A 26,181-nucleotide genomic window follows, 5' to 3' on the forward strand; every position below is an offset into this window, starting at 1 on the left:
GTAGTGGCTCATTAAATGTTTGTTGAATTGAATTGTCAGTAGAAAATTGGAAGCCTATTATATTCGAGTTTAACTTGACAATAGAATTACCATACAAATTTGCAACCCCTGAAACAAAAATCCTTTGTCAAGTGATCCAATATTTATGTGAATTAGTACTAACCTTCAGGAGGGCATTAAACATTCCCCATTAATAATTGCCTCTAAGTGATCGTGCTTACTTGGCCAGGACTGGGAGCATTTATGGGTTTTCTCTCCCAGTATTCACAGCTTTTTAATGAAGGCTGTGGCTCACTTGAGGTGAGGGAATAAAGGACTAGGGAGTACATGGATGCCTCCCTTTACTATTTGCATTGTGCCTATAGAACAAGGCTGACTTCATTCCACAGCTGGATTGATATGCAAATTTACCCCAACTAATTGGCTTCCCCAGTGGTCTCCAGAGGGCCAATGTATTCTTTATAAAGTGCTGTCTAAGGCTCCATTGAGAACATTAGAACGCCTTAATTGAATATCAATGAATCTTTATAAACTAATAATGATGAGGAGCCTGGGAAGCCTAATGTAGATTTGATGTATTGAGAAGAGGAGAGCCCTGATTTGAATTGTGGGAAGTGAAATTTTCTCTGGGTTATACAACACCCAGTTTAGCCTTCTTTGCTGTGAAATCCTTCAAGCCTTCACTGGTGCCTTCTTGAGCATATCACGTAGTGAGTGTTGGACATGAGCAAGTGTGTGACTCGAATTCCAGGGATTACCAACCCTCATTTTCCCCAATACAGTAACACTCAATGATTGTTGTATTAAATTTTTGTTCAGGCAAGAAAAGTCACTACTCCTTTCCACAAGTCCACCTTCAAGCTGGGGCAGTGCAATCAATCCCAGGATTCCCGGTCTCTCCGGGCACAGGGCCACAGAGGACCAGTCAGAATGTCTTCCCTTCCATGGCAGAGCTGCCTCCTGAAACTGGGTGAGCATAGCGTTTTACCTTTAAGTCCTACCAGGAGGCCCACTGAATCAAACCAAACCAAAACAAACAACACACACACATTATGTTAATGGAGGAGGAACAACTCAGAAAAGGAAGGTGAGAATGGTTGCACAACTCAAAGAATGTAATCAATGTCACTAAATGGTACATGTAGAAACTCGAATTGGTGTATGTTTCTGCCGTGTATATTCTCAACAACAACAACAACAAACATTAACTTAAAAGCACACACAAACTGCAGACAACAAAGAAACGACAAAACCCTACGCAGTTAAAAGTAGCTGTGCTGATTTTGCCGGATCCCTGGGATCTTCAGAGGTTCCTGAGTTGTGCCTGGTATGGGGATTACATTTTCTTCTTTTTTTTTATTGTGCTTTAAGTGAAAGTCAGTTTCTCATACAAAAACTTACATATACATTGTTACGTGACCCTAGTTGCTCTCCCTACAACGTGACAGCACACTCCTCTGTACCCTGTATTTCCCATGTCCATTCAACCAGCTCCTATCCCCCTCTGTCTTGTCATCTAGCCTCCAGACAGAAGCTGCCCACATAATCTCATGTGTCTACTTGAGCTAAGAAGCACACTCCTCATCAGCATCATTTTATGTCTTATAGTCCAGTCTAATCTTTGTCTGAAGAGTTGGCTTCCAGAATGGTTTTAGTTTTGGGTTAACAGAGAGTCCAGGGACCATGACCTCTGAGGTCCCTCCGTCTCAGTCAGACCATTAAGTCTGGTCTTTTTATGAGAATTTGGGGTCTGCATCCCACTGCTCTCCTGCTCCCTCAGGGCTTCTCTGTTGTGTTCCCTGTCAGGGCAGTCATTGATGGTAGCCAGGCATCATCTAGTTCTTCCGGTCTCAGGCTGATGGAGTCTCTGTCTTATGTGGCCCTTTCTGTCTCTTGGGCTCATATTTTCCTCGCGTCTTTGGTGTTCTACATTATCCTTTGCTCCAGGTGGGTTGAGACAAAGGATACATCTTGGATGGCTACTTGCTAGCATTTAAGACCCCAGATGCCACTCACCAAAGTGGGATGCAGAAAGTTTTCTTAATATACTTTGCTATGCCGATTGACCTAGATGTCCCCTGAAAACATGGTCCCCAGACCCCTGCCCCTGTTACTCTGTCCCTCGAAGTGTTTGGTTGAATTCAAGAAACTGCTTAGCTTTTGGTTTTGTCAAGTTTTGCTGCCTTCCCCTGTACTGTATGTTGTCCTTCCCTTCACCTTAAATAATTCTGGTCCACTATCTAGTTAGTGAATACCCCTCTCCCCACCTCCCCACCCTCATAACTGTCAAAGAATGTTTCCTTCTGTGTTTAAACCTTCTCTTGAGTTCTTATCATAATGGTCTCATACAATATTTGTCCTTTTGCAACTGAATAATTTCACTCAGCATAATGCCTTCCAGATTCCTCCATGTTACGAGATGTTTCGCGGATTTATTGTTGTTGTATATCATTGTGTAGTATTCCACTGTGTGAATATACAATAATTTGTTTATCCATTCATCCGTTGATGGATACCTTAGTTGTTTCCATCTTTTTGCTATTGTAAACACTGCTGCAGTGAACGCAAGTGTGCATGTATCTATTCGTATGATGGCTCTAATTTCTCTAGGATATATTCCAAGGAGTGGGATCACTGGATTGTATGGTAGTTCTATTTCTCACTTTTTAAGGAAGCGCCAAAAAGATTTCCAAACTGATTGTACCATTTGACATTCCCACCAGCAATGTATAAGTGTTCCAGTCTCTCCACAACCTCTCCAACCTTTATTCTTTTGTGTTTTTTGGATTAATGCCAGCCTTGTTGGGGTGAGATGGTATCTCATTGTAGATTTGATTTGCATTGTCTAATGGCTAATGATCGTGAGCATTTCCTCATATATCTTCTTTGGGGAAGTGCCTGTTCATATCCTTTGCCCATTTTTTAATTGGGTTATTTGTCTTTTTGTTGTTGAGATTTTGCAGTATCTTGTAGATTTTAGAGATTAGACACTGATCAGATTTGTTGTAGCCCAAAACTTTTTCCCAGTCTGTAGGTTGTCTTTTTACTCTTTTGGTGAAGTCTTTGGATGAGCGTAGGCATTTGATTTTTAGGAGCTCCCAGTTACCTAGTTTCTTTTCTGGTTTTTGTGCATCATTAATAATGTTTTGGATACTGTTTATGCCATGTCTTAGGGCTCCTAACTTTGTCCCTATTTTTTCTTCCATGATCTTTATTGTTTTAGATTTTATATTTAGGTCTTTGATCCATTTTGAGTTAGTTTTTGTGTATGGAGTGAGGTATTGGTCTTGTTTCATTTTTTTGCAGATGGATATCCAGTTATGCCAGCACCATTTGTTAAAGAGACTGTCTTTGCCCCACTTAATGGATTTTGGGCCTTTGTCAAATATCGGCTGGTCATAGGTAGATGAATTTATGTCAGGATTCTCAATTCTGTTCCATTGGTCTATGTATCTGTTGTTGTACCAGTATCAGGCTGTTTTGACTACTGTGGTGGTATAATACATTCTAAAATCAGGTAGTGTGAGGCCTTCCACTTTATTCTTCTTTTTCAGTAATGCTTTACGTATCCGGGGCCTTTTTCCCTCCCATATGAAGTTGGTGATTTGTTTCTCCATCTTACTAAAAAACATCATTGGAATTTGGATTGGAATTGCATTGTATTTATAGATCCCTTTGGGTAGAATAGACGTTTTTAAAATGTTGAGTCTTCTTATTCATGAGCAAGGTATGTTTTGCCACTTAAGTAACTCTCTTTTGGTTTCTTGCAGTAGTGTTTTGTAGTTTTTTTTGTATAAGTCTTTCACATTCCTGGTAAGATTTATTCCTAAGTATTTTATCTTCTTGGGGGCTCTTGTAAATGGCATTGATACAGTGATTTCCTCTTCAATGTTCTTATTGTTGTAGAGGAATCCAACTGAGTTTTGTATATCTTGTATCCTGACACTTTGCTGAACTTTTCTATTAGTTCCAGTAGTTTTCTTGAGGATTCTTTAGGGTTTTCTGTGTATAAGATCATATCATCTGCAAATAGAGATACTTTTACTTCTTCCTTACTGATTTGGATGTCCTTTATTTCTTTACCTAGCCTAATTGTTCTGGCTAGGACCTCCAACACAATGTTGAATAAGAGTGATGATAAAGGGCACCCTTGTCTGGTTCCCCTTGTCAAGGGGAATGCTTTCAGACTCTCTCCATTTAGGATGATGTTGGCTGTTGGCTTTGTATAAATGCCCTTTATAATATTAAGGAATTTCCCTTCTATTCCTATTTTGCTATGAGTTTTTATCATAAATGGGTGTTAGACTTTGTCAAATGCCTTTTCTGCATTTATTGATAAGATCATGTGGTTCTTGTCTTTTGTATTATTTATGTGGTGGATTACATTGATTGCTTTTCTAGTGTTGAACCATCCCTGCATACCTGGTATGAATTCCACTTGGTCATGGTGAATTATTTTTTTGATATGCTGTTGAATTCTATTGGCTAGAATTTTGTTGAGGATTTTTGTGTCTAAGTTCACGAGGGATATTGGTCTGTAATTTTCTTTTTTTTGTGTTGTCTTTACCTGGTTTTGGTATCAGGGTTATGCTGGCTTCATAGAATGAGTTTGGGAGTATTCCGTCGTTTTCTATGCTCTGAAATGCCCTTAGCAGTAGTGGTGTTAACTCTTCTCTGAAAGTTCGGTAGAATTCTCCAGTGAAGCTGTCAGGGCCAGGGTTTTTGTTTGTTGGGAGTTTTTAAATTACCTTTTCAATCTCTTCTTTTGTTACAGGTTTATTTAGTTGTTCTACTTCTGTTTGTGCTGGTTTATGTAGGTAGTATATTTCTAGAAATTTGTCTATTTCCTCTAGGTTTTTAAATGTCCTAGAGTGCAATTTTTCATAGTATTCTGCTACGATTCTTTTAATTTCTGTTGGGTCTGCTCTGGTATGCCCATCCTATTTCTTATTCGGGTTGCTTCTTCTCTGTTTTTCTTTTGTCAGTTTGGCCAGTGGTTTATCGATTTTGTTGATCTTTTCAAGGAACCAGCTTTTGATCTTGTGAACACTTTCAACTGTTTTTCCATTCTCTATTTCATTTAATTCTGCTCTAATTTTTACTATTTGTTTTCTTTTGGTGCCCAAGGGCTTCTTTTTCCACTCTCTTTCTATTTGTTCCAGTTGTAGGGATAATTCTTTGATTTTGGTGCTTTCTTCTTTTTGGATGTGTGCATTTATTGGTATAAATTGACCTCTGAGCACTGTTTTTGCTGTGTCCCAAATGTTCTGGTAAGAATTGTTTTCATTCTCTTTGATTCTATGAATTTCTTTATTCTAGCCTTAATTTCTTCTGTAACCCAGTCGTTTTTAAGCAAGGTGTTGTTCAGTTTCCATGTGTTTGGTTTTTTTTTTTTTTTTTGCCTTAGTTTTTCTGTTATTGATTTCTAATTTTATGGCTTTATAATCTGAAAAGATGGTTTGTAATATTTTGATGTTTTGGATTCTGTTAAGGCTTGCTTTATGACCTAATATGTGGTCTTTTCTGGAGAATGTTCCATGTGCATTGGAAAAGAAAGTATACTTGGCTGCTGTTGGGTGGAGTGCTCTGTGTATATCTATGAGGTCAAGTTGGTTGATTGTGGCATTTAGATCTTCCGTGTCTTTATTGAGCTTCTTTCTGGATGTTCTGTCCTTCACCGAAAGTGGTGTGTTGAAGTCTCCTGCTATTATTGTGGAGCTGTCTATCTCACTTTTCAATGCTGATAGAGTTTCTTTTATGTATCTTGCAGCCCTGTCATTGGGTGCATAAATATTCAATATAGGTATATCTTCTTGGTATGCTGTCCCTTTAATCATTATGAAGTGTCCTTCCTTAACCTTTCTGATGGATTTAACTTTAAAGTCTATTTTGTCAGAAATTAGTATTGCCACTACTGCTCTTTTTTGATTGTTGTTTGCTTGATATATTTTTGTCCATCCTTTGAGTTTTAGTTTGTTTGTGTCTCTAAGTCTAAGGTGTGTCTCTTGTAGGTATCATATAGAAGGATCATGTTTTTTATCCATTCTGCCACTCTCTATCTCTTTATTGGTGCATTTAGTCCATTTACATTCAGCATAATTTTTAGTGCTGTCATTTTGATGTCTTTTTTTGGTGTGTTGTTGAGAGTTTCTTTTTTCTACTTAATTTTCTGTGCTGAGTAATTTTTCTTTATATATTGTCTTTTCCTCTTTTTCATTGCTGTTGCTTTTGTATTTGCTGAGCCTTTATGTTTTTCTTGTTTTTTATTTTGATGTGTAGGATTGTTAGTTTCCTTTGTGGTTACCTTAATATTTACCCTTATTTTTCTAAGTTGAAACCAAAATTTTATTTCTCTGTATTGCCTTGACTTTCTCTCCATATGAAAGATCTATGACTACATTTTTTAGTTCCTCTCTTTTGATTTAAAGCTGTCATCTTTTACATAATGACTTCTCTGTTTCCCTGTTTGAGCATTTTAGCTTTGATTTATTTTTGTGATTTCCCTATCTGGGTTGATATCTGGTTGCTCTGTCCTGTGTTCTAGTCTTTGGTTTTTATCTGATGTTATTGATTTTCTAGCTAGAGGACTCCCTTTAGTATTTCTTGTAATGTTGGTTTGGGTTTTGCAAATTCCCTAAACTTCTGTTTATCTGGTAATGGCCTAATTTCACCTTCATATTTGAGAGAGAGTTTTGCTGGATATATAATTCTTGGCTGGCAACTTTTCTCCTTCAAGGCTTTGTATATGTCATCCCATTGCCTTCTTTCCTACATAGTTTCTGCTGAGTAGTCTGAGCTTACTCTTATTGACTCTCCTTTACTAGATGACTTTTCTTTTATCCCTTAAAAAAAACACACCCATTGCTGTTGAGTGGATTCTGACTCATAGTGACCCTGCAGGACAGAGTAGAGCTGCCCTGTAGAGTTTCCAAGAAGCACCTGGTGGGTTTGAACTACCAACTCTCGGTTAGCAGCCATAGCACTTAAGCACTACACCACCAGGTTTTCCTGTTTATCCCTAGTTGTTCTTGAAATTCTGTCTTTATCTTTGGTTTTAGCAAGTTTGATTATAAATTCTTGCTGACTTTCTTTTGGGATCTACCTTTTGTGGTGTTCAATGAGCATCTTGGATAGATATCTTCTCTTCTTTCATGATATCAGAGACATTTTTTGCCAACAAATATTCAACAATTATTTCTGTATTTTCTGCTATCCTCCCTTGTTCTAGTACTCCAATTACTCATAGGTTGTTTGATAGAGTCCCACATAATTCTTAGGGTTTCTTCATTTTAAAAAATTATTTTGTCTGATTTTTCCTCAAATATGTTGGTATGAAGTGCTTTACCTTCAGTCTCTATAATTCTCACATCCATTTCCTCAGTTCTGCTCCTCTGACTTTCTATTCAGTTGTTGAAATCTGAAATTTATTGTTAATCTTCTGAATTTCTGTTTGCTCTCCCTCTATTGATCCTTGCAGTGTATTTAATTTGTCATCATAGTTTTGTTTAATTTCCTCTAATGCTATGTCTGTGCATTCCTCTGTTTTTTCTGCATTTTGCCTTGATTTCCTTCCTGATCTCTTGATGTCCAGGGCTCCTGGAGTGTTATATATAATTGATTCAGTTTTTTTTTTCAGGTCTTTGTTGTAAGCAGGACCACTGGAAGGATCTTACTACTCTGCCATCTTGGCCCCGGCCCTCGAGATTGCATTTTCATTTATGATGTCTTCCTCTTCTCTCCTTTTCTTCACTGTGCTGCTAGAAACTAGAATGTGTTATAAAGATACAATAAAACAGTGCAGTACCACTGCAAGAAATACACAAATTAATGGAACTTAATAAAAAGTGTAGAAACAGGTCCTGCTGTACATAAGAATTAGTATGCATTAAGGGTGTTGTTTCTGACCTGGAGAAAGGATTATTTATTCCATCAATGGTACTGGGATAATCAGTAACTATTTGGTGTTAAAAAAAAAAAAGGGCTCAAAGTCCATCAAATGGGGAAAAGATGGTCTTTTTAACAAATGGTGCTGGCAAAACTGGATATCCGTCTGCAAAAAAATGAAACAGGACCCATACCTCACACCATATGCAAAAACTAACTCAAAATAGATCAAAGGCCTAAATATAAAGCCAAAAATGATGAAGCTCATAGAAGAAAAAATAAGATCAACACTACAGGTCCTAATACGCAGCATTAACAGGATAGAAATCACAACTAACAACACACAAGCTCCAGAGGATAAGCTAGATAACTGGGATCTTCTAAAAATTAAACACTTATGCTCATCAAAAGACTTCACCAAAAGAGTAAAAAGAGAACCTATAGACAGGGAAAAAATTTTGGGGTATTACAAATCAGACAAAGGCCTAATCTCTATAATCTACAAGAAAATCCAACACCTCTACAATAAAAAGACATATAATCCAGATAAAAAATGGGCAAAGGAAATGCACAGACATTTCACCAAAGATGACATTCAAGTGGCCAACAGACACGTGAGGAAACCCTCAGGATCTCTAACCATCAGAGATATGCAAATCAAAACCGCAATGAGATACCATCTCACTCCGACATTACTGGCACGAATCAATAAAAGAGAAAATAACAAATGTTGGCGAGGCTGTGGGGAATAGAAAATGATACAACCATTTTGGAAAACGATATGGGGCTTCCTTAGAAAGCTAGAAATAGAAATACCATGTGACCCAGCAATCCTACTCCTAGGAATATATCCTAGAGAAATAAGATTCTTCACATGACTAGACATATGCACACCCACATTCATTGCAGCATTGTTCACAACAGCAAAAAGGGATGGAAACAACCTAGATACCCATCAACAAATGAATGGATAAACAAACTGTAGTACCTACACACAATGGATTATTATGCAATGATAAAGAACAACGATGAATCTGTGAAGCATCTCATAACATGGATGCATCTGGAGAACATTATGCTGAGTGAAATAAGTCAATCCTGAAAGGACAAATATTATATGAGACCACTACTGTAAATACTCATGAAAAGGTTTACTTACAAGAAGAAAAAATATTTGATGATTATGAGGGAGAGGAGGGGTGGGAATGGAAAAACACTTAATAGACAATAGATAAGTGGTAACTTTGATGAAGGGTAAGAGAGTGCACAATACTGGGGAAGCCAGCACAGCCTGTACAAGGCAGAGCCATGGTAGCTCTACAGACACATCCAAGCTCCCTGAGGGACCGAATTACTGGGCTGAGGGCTGTGAGGACCATGGTCTCAGGGAACATCTAGCTCAGTTGTCATAAAGAAAATGTTCTACATTCTACTTTGGTGAGTAGCGTCTGGGGTCTTAAAAGCCTGTGAGCAGCCATGTAGGATACTCCACTGGTCTCACCCCTTCAGGAGCAAGGAAGAGTGAAGAGAACTAAAGATACAAGGGAAAGATTAGTTCAAAGGAGTAGTGGGCCACATCTACCACGGCCTGCACCAGACTGAGTCCAGTTCAACTAGATGATGCCCGGCTACCACCACTGACTGCTCCGACAGGGATCACAATAGAGGGTCCTGGACAGAGCTGGAGAAAAATGTAGAACAAAACTCTAACTCAAAAAAAGAAAAGACCAGACTTGCTGGCCTAATAGAGACTGAAGAAGCCCTGAGAGTATGGTCCCTGGACACACTTTCAGCTCAGGAATGAGGTCACTCCTGAGGTTTACACTTCAGCCAAAGATTGAACAAGCCCATGAAACAAAACAAGACTAAAGGGGTGCACCAGCCCTGGGGCGGGGACTGGAATGTAAGAGGGAACAGGAAAGCTGATAATAGGGAACCCAGGGTTGAGAAGAGAGAGTGTTGACAGGTCGTTGGGTTGTTAACCAATGTCATATAACAATGGGTGTACTAACTGATGAGAAACTGGTTTGTTCTGTAAACCTTCAAATAAAGTTCAATTAAAAAAAAGTTATTAACAAAGTTAAACCTCACAGGATATCCTTAAATAAATTCTGATTGTTTAAAGAGTTTGCTGTGTGACCATTAAAAACAAATGAAGTAGATATGTAGGTACGTATAAACATGGTTGGATATCCTTATTACATTGTTGGAGTCAGCGAAAAAGAGGAAGACCCTTAATGAGAAGGATTGACACAGTGGCTGCAACAATGGGCTCGAGCATAACAACAATTGTGAGGATCTTGCAGGACCAGGCAGTGTTTTGTTCTGTTGTACATGGGGTCACTATGAGTCGGAATCAACTCAACGGCGCCTAAGAACAACAACCACAAGAAATCTCTTTTTTAAAAAATTTTATTTTCATCGTAGTAAGTTCTCCTTTAAAAAAAGCCCCCTACAAAATATCCTTATCAAAAATAAGTAATTATTCTACTGGAGGCCCTTTCCCTTGCATGGCATATTGTGATGACACTTTGACATATGCTCATTAAAAAAAAAAAAAGAATTCGCATGTGTGTTGGAGTAAGCATGAAATGCATTTTAAATTAAAGAAAAGAAAGAAAAGCAAAAAGAGTTATCTGTACAAAAATAAATAATAAAGCAAGGGTAATGTAGGTGAACATTGATGTGATTTGGGGGGAAAAGAAGAACATTTCTTAGCATGAAAGCAAAGGAAGAAACCATAAATAGAAAGTTTCATAAACTGAATTATAAAAAAGAAGAACTATAAGTCAAGAAAATTACCATAAATAGAATTAAAAGGCAAATGACAGACTCAGAACGATATTTGCAATTCATATAGAGCAAGAATTCTAAGTCAAGAAAAAGTCGAACTCCTTCAATAGAAACATGGGCAAAGAACATGGACAATTCGAAACAAATAACAAATGGCCAATAAACATGAAAAACTTATTAGTAATTTAAAAAAACGCAAGTTTAAATACTATACCTTTTGTCTAGGAAATGAACCGTTATCCTTTAAGCACTAATGCTCAGTTGTGGCAGAGGTGTGAGAAGAGGCACGTCTGCCCCTGCTGCTGGAAGCCAATGGCAATATGTAGCAAGAGCCTTACAGTTGTTTATAGACTTCTGCCCAGGAGTTCTACTTCTTGGCACATGTCCTAAGCTACTTCAGAGATATGTTCAAATATTTATGTATAAAGGTGTCACTCAGAATAGCCCCAAATTGGAAATAACATAAATGTCCACTAACACCCATTTAGTTAAATATGTTAGTTATGTATATTATTAGTGAATTATGCTAATGGTCTAAGAATGTTATCTAAGAATTTTAAAAATAACGTTTTACCAGATTATCGACGAACAACTCAGAAAAGGAGGGAGAGAACGGTTGCATGACTCGAAGAGTGTAACCAATGTCACTGAGTGGTACAGGTAGACACTGTTGAACTGGTGTATGTTTTACTGTGTGTATTCTCAACAACAACAACAAAATAAATAAAATTTACAAAAAGACTATTGATGATATGGGGAAATGTTCACATTATAGAAAGTGAAAAAAGCAGGATACAAAATAGGAACCAAGGTTACTTTCTCTTAAAGATAGTTTTATCTTAAAACAAATACAAAAAAAACTCTCCCCTGATACTTCATCCTCTTCTAACTACCCTCCTGAGATTCCTCTCCTCCCATTCCCATCCAAACTTTTCAAGAGAGTAGTCTCCAAACTCAGTCTCCGCTCACTCATCTCTCGTTCTAATGCGTTGCAGTCTGGAGGCCACCCTTGGACTTGCTCTCATCAGTGTTACTCTGTGCAGCGGATACATTGCAGGTCTCCACCCTGGTCGGGTCTGGTCCCTCTCCCTCTGCCTATCCAAGGGATAGGGGTAAGGACCATAACATTTTGATGTATAGCCCATAGTGCTTTCAACGGGTGGATTTTCTAAAAAAAAAAAAAAAAAAAAAAAATATATATATATATATATATTTACTATTGAGCCTATTCTGACTCACAGCTGCCCTATAGGACAAAGTAGAACTTCTCCATAGGGTTCCCAAGGAGCAGCTGTTGGATTCGAACTGCTGACCTTTTGGTTAGCAGCCAAGTTCTTAACCACTATGCCACCAGGGCTCCGATGTATGTGTGTGTGTGTGTGAGATGATGATGATGATGATGGTGAATAAGGAAGACCGTAGAAGAAATGATGCCTTTGAGTTGTGGTGTTGGCAAAGAATATTGGATATACCATGGACTACTAGAAGAACAAACAAATTCATCTTGGAAGAAGTACAGCCAGAATGCTCTTTAGAAGCAAGGATGGTGAGACCACGTCTCACATACTTTGGACATGTTATCAGGAAGGATCAGTCTCTGGAGAAGGACATCATGCTTGGTAAAGTAGACCGTCAGTGAAAAAGAGCAAGACCCTTAATGAGATGGACTGACACAGTGGCTGCAACAATGGGCTCAAGCAAAACAATGTAATGATGGAGCAGGACCAGGCAGTGCTTCGTTCTGTTGTACATAGGGTCGCTATGAGTCAGAATCGACTCGACGGCACCTAACAACAACAACAACATATACGAATGTGTAGTGTCTATTAAAATTTTATGTCTATGTGTTCCATGACCCTGAAATTTCATTCCTGAGAATCCATTCTATGAAAATATTATCACAAATATATAAAGATTTATGTAAGAGAATGCTTGTTTCATCCTTGTTTTCAGTAGTAAAAGAAGAGGAAGGGAAATCTACATGTCTATCAATAGGGAATGTACTGCATTTGTTGTTTCAGTTGACGATGTCGCCACCTCCCAATAGGATTGCAGTTGTCTGCTTGTTTCTTAAGTCATTACATTTAAATTTTAGATCACATCTAGCTAATGTATACTGCTGGAAACATCTAATAATACTAAGAGAGTAGAGTTTCTTTATTCTGATTGGATTAAAAAATACTGGATTAAGTTAACCCAGATTTAGTTTAGAGTTGTCATTTTTAACTTTAGGATTAGACCTCCAGAAAACCTCAAACCTAGGGCTGCTAGGTAAAGTGTGCTTAAGAAGTAATAGTCCCAATTTTAATCAGATAATAATCTCAATTTGTCATTAGTTGTTAGGTGCCGCCACGTCTGTTCTGACTCACAGTGACGCTATGTAGAACAAAATGAAATGCTACCTGGTCCTGCATCATCCTCACAATCGTTGCTATGCTTGAGCTCATTGTTGCAGCCACTGTGTCAATTCATTTCGTTGAGGATTTTCCTCTTTGTCCCTGACCCTCTACTTTACCAGTATGATGTCCTTCTCCAGGGACAGGTCCCTCCTGACAACGTGTCCAAAGTATGTGAGACATAGTCTCACCATCCTTGCTTCTAGTAAGCATTGTGGCTGTACTTCTTCCAAGACAGGTTTGTTCGTTCTTTTGGCAGTCCATGGTAATTCAATATTCTTTGCTAACACCACCATTCAAAGGCATCAATTCTTCTTCAGCTTTCTTATTCATTGTCCACCTTTCACATGCATATGATGCAATTGAAAACACCATGGCTTGGGTCAGGCGCACCTTAGTCCTTAAAGTGACATCTTTGCTTTTTAACACTTTAAAGAGATCTCTTGCAGCAGATTTGCCCAAAGCAATGTGTCTTGATTCCTTGACTGCTGCTTCCATGGCTGTTGATTGTGGATCCAAGTAAAATGAAATCCTTGACAACTTCAATCTTTTCTCCGTTTATCCTGATGTTGCTCATAGGTCCAGTTGTGAGGATTTTTGTTTTCTTTATGTTGAGATGTAATCCATACTGAAGGCTGTGGTCTTTGATCTTCATCAGTAAGTGCTCCAAGTCCTCTTCACTTTCAGCAAGCAAGGTTGTGTCATCTGCATAACGCAGGTTTTTAATGAGTCTTCCTCCAATCCTGATGCCCCATTCTTCTTCATATAGTCCACCTTCTCAGATTATTTGTTCAGCCTACAGATCAAATAAGTATGGTGAAAGAATACAACCCTGACACACACCTTTCCTGACTTTAAACCATGCGGTATCCCCTTGTTCTGTTTGAATGACTGCCTCTTGGTCTAAGTACAGTTTCTTCATGAGCACAATTAAGTGTTCTGGAATTCCCATTCTTTGTAATGTTATCCATAATTTGCCCTGATCCACACAGTTGAAGACTTTTGCATAGTCAATAAAACACAAATAAGCATCTTTCTGGTATTCTCTGTTTTCAGCCAAGAGCCATTTGACTACAGCAATGATATCCCTTCTTCCATATCCTGTTCTGAATCTGGCTTGGATTTCTGGCAGTTTCCTGTCCATGTACTGCTGTAACTGCTTTTGAATGATCTTCTGCAAAATTTTACTTGCGTGTGATATTAGTGACATTCCTCGTTCCACATCCTCTTCAGAATCCAACTTGAATTTCTGGCAGTTCCCTGTCGATATACTGCTGCAGCCACTTTTGAATGATCTTCAGCAAAATTTTGCTTGCATGTGATGTTAATGATATTGTTTAGTAATTTCCACGTTTGGTTGGATCACCTTTCTTTGGAATGGGCACAAATATGGATCTCTTCCAGTTGGTTGGCCAGGTAGCTGTCTTCCAAATTTCTTGGCACAGACAAGTGAGTGCTTCCACTCCTACATCCGTTTGTTCAAATATCTCAATTGGTATTCCGTCAATTCCTGGAGCCCTGGTGGTGTAGTGGTTAAGAGATACGGCTGCTAATGGAAAGCTCAGCAGTTCGAATCCACCAGGCACTCCTTGGAAACCCTATGGAGCATTTCTACTCTGTTTTTTTTTTTTTTTTCCGATAGGGTCGCTATGAGTAGGAATCGACTAGACGGCAATGGGTTTAGGTTTTGGTTTTTTAATGTATCTTGATTGCATATTTGATCAATTTCAGACTGCAGAAGTTGTTAAAAGTCTTCAATCTCTTTATCTTTGGCCTTAATGGTTGGTGCATAAATTTGAATATAGAGCTAACTAGTTCATATCGACTCAACGGCAGTGGTTTTTTGGTTTAGTTCATAATAATCCCAGTGAATTAATAATCCCAACTTCCCACTGATTTGAAATATCAACTAGACCAACACATATGTCTGTGTTTCTGGACCATTCCATTGATCAACTTTTCTATTTCTGAGGTGGTATCGTGCAGTTTTAACTACTGAAATTTTATAATAGATTTTAATATCTATTGCTCATATTCTCTCTTACTGTTCTTTTTCAAAAAATTTCTTATCTATAACCATATTAAATCTCCCAGAAGAAATTTGGAATCCATTTGTAAAGTTCAAAAAATCACCATTGATATTTTGATTGGAATCACATTTTTATATTTGTTAAGATATCTGCATCTTGGTGAAATTACATCTTTCTCTCCAGGAACCAGGTGTGATACTCCCTTCATTCAGCTCTTGTTGTGTGTCCTTTGGTAAAGATTGAATTTCTTCCACTAAACTTTCCCAGGTTTGCTGTTCAAGCCTCTCTTCTGGAATTTGGACCCATCTAGATAAAACAGATGATGTTATTTTATTAATGAGGAGTGTGATGGGAAGACCAGGAACTGAAAGAATGATTTTCTTCGTGTCAGTGATATAACAAATTACTGGCAGGGCTAGTGCTATAGTGGAGAGAGAAAGAGATACAGAGAGAGGGAAGGAGGGAGAAAATAAGGACACTTTGGGCAGAAAAGTGAGGAAATGTAGTAAACCAACAAAATGAGTGGAAGGAGTGGTAAGGGTGAAGAGCGGGGGACCATCTTTCGCCAAGGTCTCCTGTTCACAGCACTCTAAACTGACCTAATGTACAGTTATCTTCAGTAGGTCTGTTAGTAAAAGCATAGAAACCCTGGATGGGGGCACAAGTCATTTAGAGACTCTTAAATGTAACCAGACCCTCCATTTCCCAGTGGCAGGCATGGTCCAGGAAATGAGGGTTGTTCATAGATAGTTGGTCTAAGTCAGAGGTTATTTGGATAATGCATCGTGGCAGCATCTACTAGACAGAATACCCAGCTAAGAGCCACGAAGCCTGAGTCATAGTCTTACTCCGAACACCAACTCACCAAGGGACTTTGGGTAAATCATGAAATCTCTCTGGGCTTCACCTTTCCCAAATGCAAAATAGAGATGACACCTGATCCCTGCCCTGTTTAACTGAAGGGGCCCTGTGAGGCCAGAACAAGTGTCACTTTTGAGTAAAAGGTGCATGCTGAGAAGAAGACAATATGGCCACCAAGACAGGAAGTGTGAGTAGCTGCTGAAGAAGTAGCAGGTTAGGCTGCCGGACCCAGAAGTAGAAGAGAAGGGGGGCAGAGGGGCCCAGGGTAGGCATAAACTGTGGTGGGGAAGGAAAGTTGAAAACAACACCTGTTTTGGAGCTAGCAGCAAGTAGGAACCGTCTAGAAGAGGGACAACAAAGAAAATCCCCAGAACCGGGTCAGGTCGGAGGGAGGTAAATGTGAAGAATTAGAGGATGAATTGGAAAAGAAAAGTAGGGTCATACTGCTGTGTCTGCAGAGTCCTGGCTTTGGGCAGGTGTTGAGAGGAGGAACGGGCATGGGGAAGAGAGAAGGAATTTTTCAGTTTCCTGAGGTGAGAGACAAGCCAGAGACCCCTACAGGGGGAGATTTTTTCCAAGGATGAGAGCAGCTGCTCAGCCAGAGACAAACTGGTGGGAACCCTGCTTATTAATTGGATTGCAGCTGACCCATGAGACCGATTAACAGGAATTCACATCCTGGTGAGTAAGAAGTTTGATGGGAGCTCCAGATCAGCAGAGAAAGTTGATTCGTGGCAGAGACTGTGTCAGGGGAAAAGGGGCTAGTGCAGCAGCATGCTCACTCTGGGATGATTCCACCTGGCAGGCCCTAGCCAGGGAATCTGTTCATTCTCTTCAGGAGTGAAACACCGACCTGGTTAGGGAGCTGTTCACAGGAGCAGTACAAGAAGCAGACAGCTCTGGGAGCTGGCCTGGGTGGCAAGCGCAACCCACAGAGCCAGAGGGGCGAGTGGGGACTCTCCAGCTTGGGCCAGGAGAGAGGTGGGTCTGGGGAAGAACACTGTCTGTTTAGGCTTTATTGCCCAAGACATACACATGGGGCACAGTATGAGAAGCACAAGCAGGATTTAGTCCCTAAAGCTTTGGGGGACACTTCATGATTGCAAAGCCCAAGTCAGAAAAAAATGTTCATTGTTCTGATTTTGGTTTGGACAGTTTTTTCAATGCAGGTATTGCGGAGAGCCAAAAGACAGGGTATGGATGTGGTACAGGTTATCAGTGAAGCATGGAAAATGGTGTGGTCCAGAATTACCATGGGGTCCAGCTATTCCACTCCTAGGTATATACCCCAAGGCTTGAGAGCAGGAATGCAAACAGTTGCGCGTACAGTGGCCAAAAGGTAGAAACAACCCAAGTGTCCATCCACAGAGGAATGGATAAGCAAAATGTGGTCTATTTTTTTAAAATAATTTTTATTGTGCTTTAAGTGAAAGTTTACAAATCAAGTCAGTCTGTCACATATAAGCTTATACACACCTAACTCCATACTCCCACTTACTCTCCCCCTAATGAGTCAGCCCACTCCCTCCTCCCAGTCTCTCCTTTCATGACGATTTTGCCAGTTTGCAACCCTCTCTACCCTCCTATCTCCCCTCCAGAAAGGAGATGCCAACACAGTCTCAAGTGTCCACATGATACAAGTAGCTCACTCTTTGTCAGCATGTCTCTCCAACCCATTGTACAGTCCCTTCCGTGTCTGATGAGTTGTCTTCGGGAATCGTTCCTGTCCTGGGCCAACAGAAGGTTTGGGGACCATGACCGCTGGGATTCCTCTAGTCTCAGTCAGACCATTAAGTCTGGTCTTTTTATGAGAATTTGGGGTCTGCATCCCACTGATCTTCGGCTCCCTCAGGGGTTCTCTGTTGTGCTCCCTGTCAGGGCAGTCATCTGTTGTGGCCGGGCACCATCTAGTTCTTCTGGTCTCAGGATGATGTAAGTCTCTGGTTCATGTGGCCCTTTCTGTCTCTTGGGCTCATAGTTATCCTGTGACCTTGGCGTTCTTCATTCTCCTTTGATCCAGGTGAGTTGAGACCAATTGATGCGTCTTAGATGGCCGCTTGTTAGCATTTAAGACCCCAGATGAAAATGTGGTCTATTTATACAATGGGATATTACTCAATCATAAAGAGAAATGGAGTCCTGATTCATGCCACACCATGGATGAACCTCAAAAACATTATGCTGAGTGAAATAGGTCAGTCACAAAAGGACAAATACTGTATGATCCAACTTTATGAAATATCTACAATAGGCAAAATGTATAGAGATCAAAGTTTATTAGGGGGTACCAGAGGTGGGCAGGAAGGAGGGGGAAATAGTTATTGCTTAAGAAGTGGTGAGCTTTTTTTTAAAGGCAATAGAAAAACTTGGAAATGGACAATGGTGATGGTTGAACATGATAAATATAATTAATGTCACCAAAGTGTACATGTAAAAGTGTTGACACGACAAATATTTTGTTGTGTATATACTTACTATGCAAGAACCCTGGTGGCGCAGTGGTGTAAGTGCTCAGCTGCTAACTGAAAGATCGGCAGTTGAACCTACCAGCTACTCCGTGAGAGACAGATGTGGCAGTCTGCTTCTGTAAAGGTTACAGCCTTGGAAACCATATGGGGCAGCTCTACTCTGTCCTGTAGCGTCACTATGAGTCAGAATTGACTCAACAGCAGTGGGTTTGGTTTTGGGCTTTGGTACTTACTACAACAATATAAAAAGAAATCAGTGAAGTGCTTTAAGCAAACTGGGCATAAGCTTTGTCTTGGGCAGGGCACCTGTCTGCCCCGTCCTGGGCCTAAGGGCGGCAGGACTTGGGAGAGAGGCAGGACCACCAGGCTAGCCTCAGAGGCCAGAGTGGGAAGCATTCCTGTGTCTGGAAGTAAGGGAAGAAGCTGGGGCAGGGAAGCAAAGAAGAGGCAGAATTTCCCATTTCAGTCAGAGAGAAACGGCACCCAACCAGAAAAGGAGCTGGAGGTGCCAGGAAAAGACAGTTGGGCCGAAGACAATAGTTAAGAAGGCCGGTGCCTTCCCTCTTCAAGAAGGACTCCATTGAGGAGGGAAGGATAGGACAGAAGCGTGGCAGGGGGAGGGGAGGGCATCCAGGTCCAATGAAGAGACCGGGCAAAGAGAATGAACTCAACAGACCTAGCCTACTGGAGGTCACCCCCAGCCTGAGATCTGGGAAAGTGAAGAGCTGGAGGGGAGGGAGGAGACGGGGGACAAAGGGAATTCAAAGGCAGCCCTCCCAGGACTCATTAAAATGGCAGAAGCACAAATCACAATTTTGCGCAGGAACGTGTACAACAAGTGGGCTAAGAATGCAGAAGGCCAGAGAGATAGTCAACGGGGCCCTGGGAGAAGAGAAAAGGGATGTCATTTCAGTATAAGGACAAGGCCGAATACAAAGAGGACAGTGTATTGTCTGGCAGGCGAAAGGGGCTTGGGGCTCTTCACAAGGGGCAGCAGGAAGGAGAGCCAGAAGGGGAGGCTGGCTTTCTCACGCAGTTTGCATTTTCTAGGACCTGCGGGATGTGGTTTCAAGATGCACACTTGTGAAGGTGAATGGGGGGGAGCTGGGAAACCAGCATTGTGAACTGAAAAACAAGAGCGAAATGAAAGGGAAATGGGATTTGAGTGACCTTTGCTTTTCCCCCAAATGAGGAGGACTGTGGGGCTGAAAGGGGGTTTCCCCTGCCCCCACCCTGCAGAAAAGGGACTAGCTGGGCAGATTCAGAGACCGTGGGCAGAAGCCCTCCTTGAATGGAAGTTAATACTGATTGAGCTAGCTCTAAACCCATTGCTATCAAGTCAATTCCAACTCGTAGTGACCCTATACAGGACAGAGTAGAACTGCCCCTTAGGGCTTCCAAGGACTGGTTGGTGGATTCAAACTGCCAACCCTTTGGTTAGGAGCCAAGCTCTTAACCATTGCACCACCAGGGCTCCAAGCTAGCTCTAGGAGAGGGCGAATGGCGATCAGAAACCTAGGCATCTGGCCACCTACCCAAGATGCTTTGAGGTGCAGCCTGGCAATCAAGTGTAGTCTCTGGAGTCAGACTGCCTGGGTTCAGTCCCAGCACTACCACTCGCTCGCCGCTGTGTGACCTCAGCAGAGGGTTTTCCTGGCTGTAGCACTGGGGTAGTAATGATAGTAGCACCTACTCACAGGGTTGCTGGGGGAATTCATGTAGCTCATGCTTATTATGTACTGCTCCTCCCATTACGCCACAGCTGCCTCCCAAGAATAAACTCTTAGCTTGGGGAGCAATTTCTGTAAAGCACCATGCACAGCACCTGGGATGAAATATGTGTTCAGTAAACATTAGTTTTCTTTCCACTTTTTAGCTTACAAACTATGCCACATCAATTCTCCCATTGAGCATGTCAAATGGAAGATAACACCTTTTCCAGTCATGTTATGAGAAGAATTAAAATCAATTATATAATAAAAAACCAAGCCAAACTACTCATGGCAACCTTATGTGTGTCAGAGTTTTCAATGGCTGAGTTTTGGGAAGTAGATCTTCAGGGCTTTCTTCTGAGGTACCTCTGGGTGAACTCAAACCTCCAACCTTTTGATTAGCCGCCAAGAGAGTAGGGTGGGTAATTTGAAGGGAAGGAAGGCCCTCTCCTCCTTTGAGATTTAAAGAAAAGTTTCTCTAAGGGTGGTCCTTGGACCACCTGCCCAGAATGACCTGGGTTCTGACATTTGCAGTGCTAAAGTTTAAAGATGTTTCAGTTTAATGAATATAATTTGTACAAGGGAGATATATAGTTTATCAGTAGATCCCATAACAGATTCAATGACAATAAATTTATTGGGAAAAGAGTTAGTGGTTTGGAATGCAATTGCATTTGTCAAATCATGGTTGGCTAAGGATGCAAGACTTGGGCAAAAATCAACAAAAGTATTCTGTGAGAACCAACTGGCCATGTGGAAGTTACAACAGAAGTACTGTGTATTTTATTATTATTTGTAAAATGTGTGCTACACATTATTGTATAAGTGAAATCTTTAGTGATCTTATGTTCGCATATTATGTGTATATATATTCTTTCCTGGGTAGCCAGTTGTTAAACATTTGCTAACACACCACTGCTGTAAGAGAAAAGGAATTTCTTGCAAATAAAACCATTGTTAAACAACTCTAGCAGAGTAAGTGGTAGACAAATGCACAGTAAATGTTTAAAGACTCAGGATTTAGGTGTTTTTTCAGGCACAATTCCCTGATTATCTCAAACTTAAAACCCAGTTTCTAAATCACAAAGTCAAACCCTTGTCTTTATTTATCCTCGTTCTGCTTAATGGATGTAGACTCCATGGAAACAAGCAGAGCATAAGGCACTGATGCCTCAGAGTCAAGGCAAACTCCCCCTCATGATTCTCCAAACGTCTTTAGAGATGATTAATAAAATATTACTGTCCTTTTGGGTTTTGGTTGAAAAGCAACCGAAGTTGAAACCATTATGAAAATTAAAAACATCCAAAGGAGGCGAGGCCTAAAACAATGTGGACGCTAGACGTTAAGGCCGAAGACAAGGGATGTCGATAGTCCCAAACTTCCACGCTTCCAAATTCCCTATGGACTTAGCACCTCAGTAATTTCAGTTCGAGGAGCTGGTAAATGTATGATTTCTCCTCTGAGATCACATTCACTCCTGATGTATAAGCAAGAAATATTGGGCTTTTAATACCTAAAGTGAAACTTACTTGATCCAAAAGCAATTCTTCTGCAATAGAGAGTGTTATACATACCTACATATATATTCATTTTATATGAAAATCATCAAACATAGAAAAAAATAGAATAATACAATGAACCCCTATATATGAAACACCCAGATTCAATACATAACAAAATTTTTCTATTTTTATATCAGATTATATTTTTTAATACAATAAAGGAACTCATTGTTTGAAGGAATCTTCTACTGAAGGTTTTTGTAAATAGATGGATTCTATTCCTTCCCCATTCCCTCTCCACCTGTGCATCTTCAAAGTGTAGCTCCATTGACACCTCCTCCAGAAAGTCCTCCCTGAGAGCCATGCCCCACTCCTCATCACCTGGTAACAATCCACTTCCTCAGAATTTCGATAACCCTTCTTTGAACCTCTCTTACAGCTTTGCACTTTCCAGTGATGTGTGCTCTTGTCTGAACCCTTCTGTTAAGCTGTGAGCTCCTGGTAGGCAGGGCATGATTTACTTACCTCTGTATCCAACACAGCCCAGCCCAGAACATTCCCTCTTCCCAAGTATGTTGTAGCCCACGGTGGGTAGCCATAGTTGTTAGTCAAATGACTTCATGGATGCAAAAACTTCTTCCTTTTTTGGAGTGAATGGTCACTTCATAAAGTAGTTGTCAATGCAAATCCAAAATCACCCTCCTCTCCAAAATCTTTCTTCCAGTTTCCTTACAAGAATACGTTCCTGTATGCTCCCTTTCTAGAAAAGGGGCTCAAACTGCAGTGACATGATGACTCATTTCTTTTTTTCTTCTCCTGCTTTCTTATTTTAGAATCCTTTAGGCAAAAGCTTTTCAGAAAGACTGTGTAGAACCCACTATTTTTGTTAGTGTTATATGGCCTAGAAGAAAATAAGATAATTTATCAGTGATCAAAGCATGTGGTTTTATCCAATACAAAAAAATATAAAATGACTCAGGAAGCACCAAAACAGTATGGAAGGAATACACAGAGTCACTGTACCAAAAATGATTGGTTGATGTTCAACCATTTCAAGAGGTAGGATATGATCAAGAACTAATGGTTTGGAAGGAAGAAGGCCAAGCTGCACTGAAGGCATTGGTAAAAAACGAATCTTTGGGAATTGACAGAATACCAATTGAGATGTTTCTACAAAAGGATGCAGTGCTGCAAGTGCTCACTTGTCTATACCAAGAAGTTTGGAAGACAGCTACCTGGCCAGCCAACTGGAAGAGATCTGTACTTGTGCTCATTTCAAAGAAAGATGAGCCAAAAGAATGCAGAAATTATCGAACAATATCATTAATATGACACAAATAAAATTTGCTTCAGATCATTCAAAAATGGTTGTAGCAGTACAAAAACAGAGAGCTGCCAGAAATTCAAGACGGATTCAGAAGAGGATGTGGAACAAGGGATATCACTGTTGATGTCAGATGGATCTTGGCTGAAAGCAGAGAATACCAGAAAGATGTTTACCTGTGTTTTATTGACTATGCAAAGGCATTCGACTGTGGATCATAGCAAATTACGGATAACTTGGCGGAGAATTCCATTGTGTTCATGAGGGACCTGTATATAGACCAAGAGGCAGGACAAGGCGATACTGTGAGATTTAAAGTCAGGAGAGGTGTACGTCCGGGTTGTATCATTTCACCATACTTATTCAACCTGTATGCCGAGCAAATAAATATGAGAAGCTGGACTATATGAAGAAGAACAGGACATCAGGATGGGGGGAAAACTCATTAACAACCTGTGTTATGCAGATGACACCACCTTGCTTGCTGAAAGGGAAGAGGACTTGGAGCACTTACTGATGAAGATCAAAGACGACAGTGTTCAGTATGGATTACACCTCAACAGAAAGAAAACAAAAATCCTCACAACTGGACCAATGAGCAACATCATGATAAATGGAGAAAAGATTGAAGTTTTCACGGATTTCGTTTTACTTGGATCCAAAATCAACAGCCATGGAAGCAGCAGTCAAGAAATCAAAAGACGCATTGCAGTGGGTAAATCTGCTGCAAAGGACCTCTTTAAAGCATTGAAGAGCAAAGATGTCACCTTGAAGACTAAGGTGCGCCTGACCCAAGCCATGGTATTTTCAATTGCATCATATGCATGTGAAAGCTGGACAATGAATAAGGAAGACCGAAGAAGAATTGATGCCTTTGAATTATGGTGTTGGTGAAGAATATTGAATATACCATGGACTGCCAGAAGAACAAACAAATCTGTCTTGAAAGAAGTACAGCCAGAATGCTTCTTAGAAGCAAAGATGGCGAAACTTTGTCTCACATATTTTGGACATGTTATCAGGAGGAATCAGTTCCTTGAGAAGCACATCATGCTTGGTAAAGTAGATGGTCAGCAAAAAAGAGGAAGACTCTCAAGGAGATGGATTTACACAGTGGCTGCAACAATGGGCTCAAGCATAGCAATGATTGTGAGGATGATGCAGGACAGGGCACTGTTTCGCTCTGTTGTACATAGGGCTGTTGTAAGTTGGAACCAACTTGATTGCACCTAACAATAGCAACACTAGGAAATAGCTTTCTCATTTTCTCTTGGAGAACCCATTCATTCATTCACTCACCTATTCAACCAGCATTTGATGAGCATCTACTACATGCTAGGTGCTGGGTTCACTCTGGGAGTACAGTAGTGAACAGACATAGTCAGTACTCTCAAGGGTCATGTGATTTTTCATACCATCAGAAATTGGCTCTCTTTCCAGGGCTCCCCTGTCATGATCTGGCCAGATTTCACAGGGCAATCATCTGACTATCAACATTTGGTGGTGCCAATGACTTCTGGTTACTAATATCCTTCTTGCCTCTCTAAGAAATGGTTTGTGACCACTCCTTTCTTCGTGGTCCTAGCCATTTCCTCAGCCCTTCTTTCAAGGCATTGAATAGTCACTATGGTTAATTTTTCCTTTCAAACTAAACTTTGCTTTTCCCTGGAGAGTTTTTTTTTTAAGGTTGTTTCTAGACTCCACCTATGCTCTAGACCAGTGGTTTTCCAACTTCCGTGGGGTGCAAACTAGTTCAATGGCTGGTCCATCAATCCAGGCAAGAGATTTGAGCAGCATAAACTGAGTTGTTGGTTGTAGAGAACTGGAGAAGTGAATGGTTTAGAACAGCAATCTGGCAGCTTTTGTATGTATAAGAATCACTCAGGGAGCTGGCTCGAAATGCATATTTCCAGGTTTCACTCTGGGCAATTCTGATTCAGTAGGAAGCAGTGACTCCAGAACCACACTTTGAGAAGCACAGGTGCTCGTGGGAGGTGAACACACATTAGGCCCTGAGAGGTCAGGAGCAAGCCACCAGGAGCCAAGCTTAGTCATCTGGACCTTGGACTTTCTGCTCTAGGTGCCCTGGTACTGAGGGGAGAGCCAAGATAAGAACTTTGGTCTGGTGGGAGAATTTACCTCATCAAAGAGGGGAGAAGGAGGAGCCAGCATGGAGTCTGGGAGACAAGCAAAGACACTGGTGCAAGAGTCCCAGGGAACAGTGATGAATGAGGGCACGAAGGGGGACGCTCTCCATCTGAACACATTCCTTCTGCATGCACACGGAAAGGAGAACACTGCTTCCAGAAGCCCAAGCCAGGAAGGAAGAAAAGAAGCTGTTTTTTTCCCCGTGGCATGTGGAATTTTGCTGATGATCTGTTGGGATTCCTCCTAAAGCTAGAAATTACTCAAATAACTTACTGAAGCCACTCAGAAGGGATTTGATACTGCCGTTTGCTTTCAGAAGTAAATTCTGCAGAGATGTACATGGCAGTAATTTGTTGTGGTTGGAAAGGCAAAAAGATTTCCTAAAATTTTATTCTTGGAAGCAGAACATTTTAGTGTTGAACAGGACCGTAACGCTCACTTAGCTCACTTCTCTAGATGACATCTGGGAAGATAAATTGCTGTCTCACTAAGCCTTCAACTAAATACTCGAAACTTCTAACCTAGTGGTCTTCAGACTTTAGAATGCATCCAAATTAGTTAGGGTACCTGTTAAAAATATAGACTCCTGCTCCCCCTCCTCCCAGATTCTTATACAGCTATAGAGGAAACAAGCCACCGCCATCCTCCCACCTCCACCCCACCCCGGTGATTCTGATGCAGATGGCCAAGGTCCACACTTTAAGAAACATTGCCACAGAGAAACCATCCATCACACACACATTTACTTAAATATTTGTCTTTTCAAGGCTCTGTGTTAAGCACTTTGAGGAGTTCAAAGGGAAAGAAGCTGAGTCCCTATCCTCAAGTTGTCCCTAGTCTCCAAGATGAGATGGATGAGCGCATAACTGGATTTCTAGGGAGAGGGTGGCAAATGCCCCAAAACATGCAGAAACAAAAATGCCAGGATGGTTTAAGCAAGAGAGAAGTTATTTACTAATCCAGTTGCCTTTATGAGACCAGCTGCAGAGGTGGTCTGGAGGTAGAGAAATAAAAAGACTTAATTGCTGAAAGCAATGAAGACTATGCCTTAGCAGTGCCTTT

The sequence above is a fragment of the Loxodonta africana genome, chromosome X (genome assembly GCF_030014295.1).
Source record: "Loxodonta africana isolate mLoxAfr1 chromosome X, mLoxAfr1.hap2, whole genome shotgun sequence".
NCBI lineage: Eukaryota > Metazoa > Chordata > Mammalia > Proboscidea > Elephantidae > Loxodonta > Loxodonta africana.